An 8,302-nucleotide genomic window follows, 5' to 3' on the forward strand; every position below is an offset into this window, starting at 1 on the left:
TATATTCCTCCATGGGCATCCTCCAACTAAAACCTCCCCTTTTATGCTCAGAAGAGGAATGGGACTCCCTGCCCTGGAAACTATTTTGGGGGCTTTTTGAGAGCTCCCTTGTGTCATGTTTGCCTCCCCTTTCCTTTAGTGGAAAGGGACCAGAACCACGCTGCATGTGGGACTCTATACATCAATGTTTTCCTCCACCACATAACTAGTCACCATATATCTTGGGATGTGGACCCTGCCTTAACATATCCTAGGTACTTCAGTATCGCTGCCATCATCCTCAATGGTCTGAGAGGCCCTCTAGGATCTCATGTTGAACTTGCTCTAGCTCTGCTCATAGACCGACAGGGTCTTCTTTGCCTCTAAGGCCAAGGCTATATTTTATCTTCTGCACACATTGTCAGAATTCTCCACTCAAGGGCAAGGTTAGGCAATTGTAATCTCATTGCCCTCTCATTGTTCTGTCCTCCAGCTCTGATGGGCACAAACTGTGTTGAGGAGACAATGCTCCCTGTCCTCGACAATGCACGTGAGGATGCTCCTGGGTGTACATACTCTTCTTGCCCTGGACCTACCTCATTTCCATCTTAATCTCCCTCTTCCATCTCACCCTCATATTCCTGTTGGGTGGACTGCTGCAGCAGGACTCATTCCCAAACTCTGCGGTCAATCTTGTAGTACTCCTTTTTGGACTCCCTGCTCAGCCTAAGCCCTCTCTGCTTGCACATCCCCCTTAGATCTGTGTTGGTCGTATCCTCTTCCATGTTTTTAAAAAACTTAAGATGCAAAAATTGAAGGATGCAATGAATTTAGCAAAAATAAAAAATAACCCAATAAAAATCAAAGGCTGATTAAAAATCCAAAAAGTCATCTATTGTAATTTAAAAAGAGATTTTTAATTTCAACTTACATTACTGTGTTGTACTGCAAATGATGTGCCCTGGATACCACAACTGGACACCAAACTAAGAAATTTGATTATTAATTGAATTGGGTGACTACCCATCTCAAGAAAAAATCACATCCGTTATCAAGGGCAACCCTTTAATTTACTGAACTAACATGAGCTTAATCCCCTGGTAGCTATCACAAGCTTAATTTAGAACGATGTGAAAAGTATTTATGCAGTACCAAAACAGTTATAATGTCAAAACACAGCTCAATAAAAATAACTGAATCAAAATAGAAAACATTGAGTACATTTTGATAAGTAAAATGACAAATGACAAAAATCCAATAATGTGAACCAGAGATATGATTTGATAAACTTTAGGTTAAAATAGTGCTAACAAGCGCAAAGCTCCAATGATAGACAATGGTTGCAGTAGACTGGGATCTATGCATCATTTAATGCTGACCTTGATGGGGCGCAAGTCAGATACAGGAACAACTTTTGACCCGGTTGAATGTTTTACCCTGGTATTTACTTTAAAAAATGGAAGTCAAAATCCTATATCGAGGCAGCAGGCTGTAGCCGAAGAGGGTTTCACAAGGGCAGATAGTCATTGGATGGGGTCCTGGTAAAGCCTTTGGTTTTTTCTGGAAAATTTTCAAGAGAGAGAAACTTAAAATTATCGCACACAGAAGTCCTCTCACTTGACAGACTCTTTTGGCAATTCGCCTGGCCAAGATTTCTACATTTGCATTTAGTATCCTTTTTGAAGCTTAGAATCCTCCAGCAGGGCAAGGCTGCAGGCTCTATCCAACTAGGGCACTACAAGTTTAGATACTGACTCCACGAGGTCTCACTGTATTGGATTTTCTGCTGCATAGAAGCTTGACTTGGGGGAAACCTGTTTCATCAGTCCAGCAGCAATGCACTAGGAGTGCATTGACTATGCAGGTTTGTTTCAGCCCTCCCAAGGTCTTGATGTTGAAAAAGGTCCTAAGTCTCAAGATTTCATGGGTGGTAGGAGAAGTCCAGTCAGATACAGTCAAGTGTTCCTGGACCTCTGGAACACTCCCTGGGGACAGGACTCGCTCAAGAAAGGCCAGCAGCAGGGTCCAGGTCATGTCTAGTTGTAAAATGTTATCTGGAAATCTCTTCTTTTATAAAAAACATTTTTTATTTTATTGTTTCACAGTATCTCGACAAAACAATTAATATAAACATTTATATCACTTCAAACATGCATATTCTAAGCAAACAATCCCCATATACCAATACCAATTTTCCGTTTCTTCATCCCTTTAACTGATTATAAACTAAACTCTAGATTACATAAATTATACATCTTTGCCCAGGTTGAAGCCATTCTGCCGCAATACACAGCCGTGCTACTGTCATGGCAATGAAAATCAGATTTCGATGTTTAAAAGGGGGGTGCCCTTCCCTAATTGAGGCCCCAGACCCAAAAGCATAATTGTGGAAGGTATAACAATTGGCATCCCAAGGATTCTTCTTAAAAATTGTTCTATACTGACAATAAAATTCATCAAATGACCACAGCTGAAAAAAATATGTAATATATCGGCATTATCCCGCACACATCGAAAACATTTACCATCTTGTCCTGTGCCCCATTTACCCATACAAGCCGGCGTATAGTACAAATTAAAAAATGTTTTATAACATTGCACTCGCAAATTAGCAGAAGGTAAAGTTTCCCTTGACATTAAAATAGCATCTTTCAAGAAAATGTTATTGACCTCCAAAATTGCAGACCATTTACCATCAAATTTCTTGAAATCATCTTTTCTATGCAGTAACAATAGCTAATAAACCTCCCCAATTTTAGCTTGTTGTTGAATGGCCGCAACTACTATATTGTAATTCTTTACCGGTAATGAAATCGTGATTTTGCAAATATTTTAAAAATTGTGACTTAGGCAAGTTGTACAATCTAGACATATCCACAAAAGAAATTAAGGAACTATCCATTTCAGCTAAATCTCCCAGTTGCACAATGCCTTTAACCCACCACCCCACAGCAACACCATCCCAGAATATAGGGGGAAGAAGTCTTGTAGCATTAGTATGGGTATACCAAGATATTTTCTCAATTTGGCATAACTTACGTATTCTTTTCCAAACATTGAAAGCCGATATTAGCACCTTAAACCTTGTCCGTTTAAAATAACTTCCATCTATTTCTTTAAATAAACATTGTCGTGCCTCTGGTCCCAGCAACATCTGAAAAATTGAGGGGGCCTCCGCTTCATTACCTATTTCTTCCCCCGTCAATAAGATTCGCATTCTTAGCAAAAAACATGTATAAAAATAAAAGGTAAAATCAGAAATTGCTAATCCCCCACGTTCAATTGGCAGAGTCAAGAATCGCATAGCCCTTCTCAGTTTACCAGGTGCCCACACAAATTAAGAACAAATGGACTGCAAATGTTGTAGTTGGGACGTAGTAAATTCTAATGGTACCGCTCTGAAAAAATATAATACCTTGGCTAACACATTCACCTTAATAACATTGCTTCGACCAATTAGTGTGAGGTGAAGTCGTGACCACTTATCTAATGATTCCTGAATATTACGAAGTAACGTGACCCAATTGACGTCAGCTAATTCCTGCAGAGTACTTCCAGCCATTTCTTTAAATAAACATTGTCGTGGCTCTGGTCCCAGCAACATCTGAAACATTGAGTGGGCCTCCGCTTCATTACCTATTTCTTCCCGTCAATAAGATCCGCATTCTTAGCAAAAAACATGTATAAAAATAAAAGGTAAAATCAGGAATTGCTAATCCCCCACGTTCAATTAGCAGAGTCAAGAATCGCATAGCCCTTCTCAGTTTACCAGGTGCCCACACAAATTAAGAACAAATGGACTGCAAATGTTGTAGTTGGGACGTGGTAAATTCTAATGGTACCGCTCTGAAAAAATATAATACCTTGGCTAACACATTCACCTTAATAACATTGCTTCGACCAATTAGTGTGAGGTGAAGTCGTGACCACTTATCTAATGATTCCTGAATATTACGAAGTAACGTGACCCAATTGACGTCAGCTAATTCCTGCAGAGTACTTCTATCCATTTCTTTAAATAAACATTGTCATGGCTCTGGTCCCAGCAACATCTGAAACATTGAGTGGGCCTCCGCTTCATTACCTATTTCTTCCCGTCAATAAGATCCGCATTCTTAGCAAAAAACATGTATAAAAATAAAAGGTAAAATCAGGAATTGCTAATCCCCCACGTTCAATTAGCAGAGTCAAGAATCGCATAGCCCTTCTCAGTTTACCAGGTGCCCACACAAATTAAGAACAAATGGACTGCAAATGTTGTAGTTGGGACGTGGTAAATTCTAATGGTACCGCTCTGAAAAAATATAATACCTTGGCTAACACATTCATCTTAATAACATTGCTTCTACCAATTAGTGTGAGGTGAAGTCGTGACCACTTATCTAATGATTCCTGAATGTTACGAAGTAACTTGACCCAATTGAAGTCAGCTAATTCCTGCAGAGACGATCTGATTTTAATGCCCAAGTATGTCACTTCTCTTTCAATTCCAACATCGTCCAGAGTCACTGTTTCAGAGATTAACACTTGCGTTTTAGCTGCATTTAATTTGTAGCCTGAAACTTGGCCAAAAATTTTGGCAAGCCGCTCTATCTCTTGGAGTGCTAAGTACGGATCTGAAGTAGTTATTGCAACAACATCTGCAAATGCAAATACAGAATATGGGATATTGTGTACCATAAAAGATTTGATATGGGCATTATTACCTAACTGTTCAATAAATGGATTAATATATAATGCGAGGGGGGGGCGTGGCCTGGGCGTCAAGATGGCGGTCGCACTCTAAGAGTGCTCTGGACCCCCTTCCGTCATCCGCCTGGCTTCTACCTGCCACAGTGACCATCGACGTCCCTTACCTGGCCGACAAGACTCGCCGCCCTCCAGATTGACCGCCGATCCTTTCCTGAGGCGGACTGGTGTCTCCTGTGCCCCTGCTGCTACCTCCGGATCGGCGGCCGTGCACTCCCCTAAGATGGCGGCCCCCCGGGGCACTTCTGCTTGAGAGCCGGCCTGCCTCGCGGGTTGCACCGCACCCGTTCCCCCTGCTGTCCTGACCTGGCTGGGGACGACTTTGCAGGCTGCCTTGGGCGCCGGGGACCAGCGGCTGTGAGGACTGAGAGGGAGCTGCGCTGGTCCCCCGGGGGTACCATAGGCTGCAAGGGAATCCATGGCTGCTCCTAGACGAACTGGAGCTTTGGGGAAGCCGTGGAAGGCCAAAGTGACCTGAGGGCGAGGAGACGCCCGAGCTGAGGTGCCCCGCCGGCATAGCTGCCCCCCGAGGAGTGCTGCGGCCCTGCGGGCAACGCCGGTGAGTGACGGCATATACGACCGCCCCCTTGGCTGGCCTGTTGCTGGGGCCTGGTGAGGGTCTTGTTGACCAGGAGACCGCCCGGGCTGACGCCACTGCCTGGGCCTGTGCCGGGGCCGGTGGTGGAGGGAGTGACCGGACCTCCCCTGGGGATCTGTCTGCTGGCACCAAGGTTCCCCCAGCACTTGTTCCCCCCACCCTGCCATACTGGGGGAGACGCATTGGGACCCAGCTCTGCGAGGTGCATGGGAGCTCCCCGTGCACACTGCCATCTTGTGTGCGTGGGGGGACTGATGACTGGCGGCTGGCCTGTAGGTGATGCAGTGCATAGGACCGCTGGCCCTGCTGGCCTCCTGATACTGCAGCGGGCTCCACCCTGCCCATTGACCGGCTGTGAGAGGCGGCGGGGGATTACCTCCGGGATCGACCCCTTGGCGGCGAGCTAGTGAGCTGGAGCTCAACTACCTGGGGGGCTGCAATATAGCTGGGGGTTCGGCCATCTTTTCGGGTGACGTTCGGAGTGGTGCTATCCTGCCCCCCCTCCTCTGAGCCCTCCAGACTAACGGGGCATCTGGACTGCTGTGTTGACTGAGTGGGGGCCCGCTGGATGGCAGGGGGGGCCCCCCATGTCCTGAAGTGCTCCCTGGCCTCAACCGGGGGTGTACAGTCATCTCACTGTCTGGTCACGCTAAGAGACCAGCGGGCCCAGGCCTTCCCCCTTGGGGTTCCACGGCACCTGGTTCGGCCTTTGGAGGCCCAGACCAGACATCAATATCTACTCCAGACAGTGCATTGCCCTTGCCGCCCCTCACCTGTGGAGCCCTGGTATGAGTGGTCTAGAGGCCTAAGGACCGCCCACTTGGACTATCAAGTGACTGCGGTGACCTGTCTTGCGATTGTCATCTCCATCCAGGGCTGGGTGGCCCCCCGCACCCATGGGCAAACCCTGCACGCTCCCATCCCCGGGCCCCACATCCCAAACGACGATGGACCAGTTCTCCAAGGCGGACCGGAGGTTTGGCGTAGGTGCGACTCCTGGCCCTGGCACAGCCGGAGGCGACCTAGCGACTATCCTGCAAGCGATCTCAATGTCCCAAACGTCCGTCAAGAGTAAGATAGGAGTAGTACGCGTCGATGTGGCTCTCATTCGCCAGGACCTCCGCAAGGCCACAGAGCGAATTACAGAAGCTGAGTCCCGGATCTCCACCATGGAAGACGATGTCTCCACCCTTAAGTCTCAGATGGCTCGTCTCCAGTCGCAGACCTCGGAGCTTCATCGCCGTGCCGAAGATGCAGAGAACAGGGCACGCCGGAACAATCTGCGCCTCCTAGGCTTCCCAGAGGGAGTGGAGAAGACTGACGTAGCTACCTTCTTGGAAGACTGGATCCACACCTGGATGCCTAAGGAGAGGCTCTCCCCGTAGTTTGCGATAGAGCGGGCCCACCGATCTTTGCCCCCCACGCCACCACCAGGAGATCCGGCCCTTCCCTTTATCCTCCGTGTCCTCAACTTTCGCAACAGGGACGCCATCCTGAGAGCGGCCAGAGAGTTGGGGCCAGGATAATGGTTTTCCCATACTACTCGAAGGAGGTCCAGTCCCAGCGTTGCTCCTATGATGAGGTGAATCAGAAGCTCAGAGCGATGGACCTTCGCTACGGGCTTCTCTTCCCAGCCCAGCTCAAAGTATTCTTCCAGAGAAAGACCCTTTGCTTTGATTCCCCGCAGGCAGCGTGGACCTGGCTCACGGAGAAGAGACCCCTCCGACTGCAAGCGACTTGTTCCCTGATTGACCTGGGCAGTGCCCCTGGGCCTTTGGAAACCTTGCGGCACACCATGTCGGACTCTGACCTGTCCGGGAGCCCGGTGATTCATGGCTAGGAGGGAGACTCTGGACCGTGACCAGGGTGCCGTCGAGGCTGAGTGCTCCGGCCTGAGGCCCGCTGCCCGCACCCACCTCCATGGCGCTGTGATTGAGCTCAGTCGGAGCCTATTGTCCTGACCTGCTGGGACTCTTACACTACTGAAACTCCTAAGGGTTTCTTCCACGTTACCCCACGGACACAGGCATAACTCTGAGTGTATCCCTTCTTTTACCCTGTAACACTTATTCCGGCGACTCTTTGCTTGTCACTGTTGGTACTCATCCTGTACTATGGAGGGGGGTCCTCCCTAATGATTTCTTGATGACTGTTCTTGCTCCGTGCTAACCGTTTTATCTTAGCACCCTTCCCATAGTGGGGACTGGTTTTGTTTGTGGGATTGAATTTGGGGCGACAGATGCTTCCTGTTTTGGAGTGTGGGGGGAGTTGGGGGCTGTGGGTGGGTAGGGAGTCCGTTGGCTCCTATTGGTTTGTTGTTTTTGGCCGCCTACGGGCCACCCTTTGTCTTAACTCTGTTCAGCCGCTCCTCGGCCAATGTTGTTGCCACTTGCGAGTGGCTGGTTGCAGCTCTCCTCTTAAGCCTAATGCAGTGGATGGGTTCACGCCTGACTCCCAGTCCCCATGACCCAATGGTTTTTTTTTGGCTGCCTATGGGCCGCCAGGGGGGAAGCCACATGCGGCTGCCCCCACTTCCCGTACTTTCCCCTTGGGCCCCTGGCGCTTCTGGTCCACTGGGTGACCCTGGTGCCTCCCCCTAGCCCCGTGTGGCGCTGCTGGTCCCCTCTCCCCAGGAGTCAGCCCCGATGACCCTCCGTCTCCCCACATCTTCCTCTCCCCCAATGACATACACACTGACTAAACCCAACCACATTCTTTCCTGGAACGTCAATGGTCTCCTGGACCATATCAAGCATGCGGTCATCCTCCGGGTGGTCCACCGGCATGCGGCAGATGTCCTTCTCCTCCAGGAGACCAACTTCCTGGCCCGCTGTGGGTTCGCAATGGTTTGGCACTCTGGGTTTTCACGCGGGTCCCGGGGGTAGTAATGCTGCTTAGAAGAAGCCTTTCTTTCACCCTCACTAAGGCCGACACCGACCCACAAGGATGCTATGTGGTGATCTGGGGCACGCTGGA

Source organism: Lissotriton vulgaris, chromosome 3_1, assembly GCF_964263255.1.
Source record: "Lissotriton vulgaris chromosome 3_1, aLisVul1.2, whole genome shotgun sequence".
Taxonomy (NCBI): Eukaryota; Metazoa; Chordata; class Amphibia; order Caudata; family Salamandridae; genus Lissotriton; species Lissotriton vulgaris.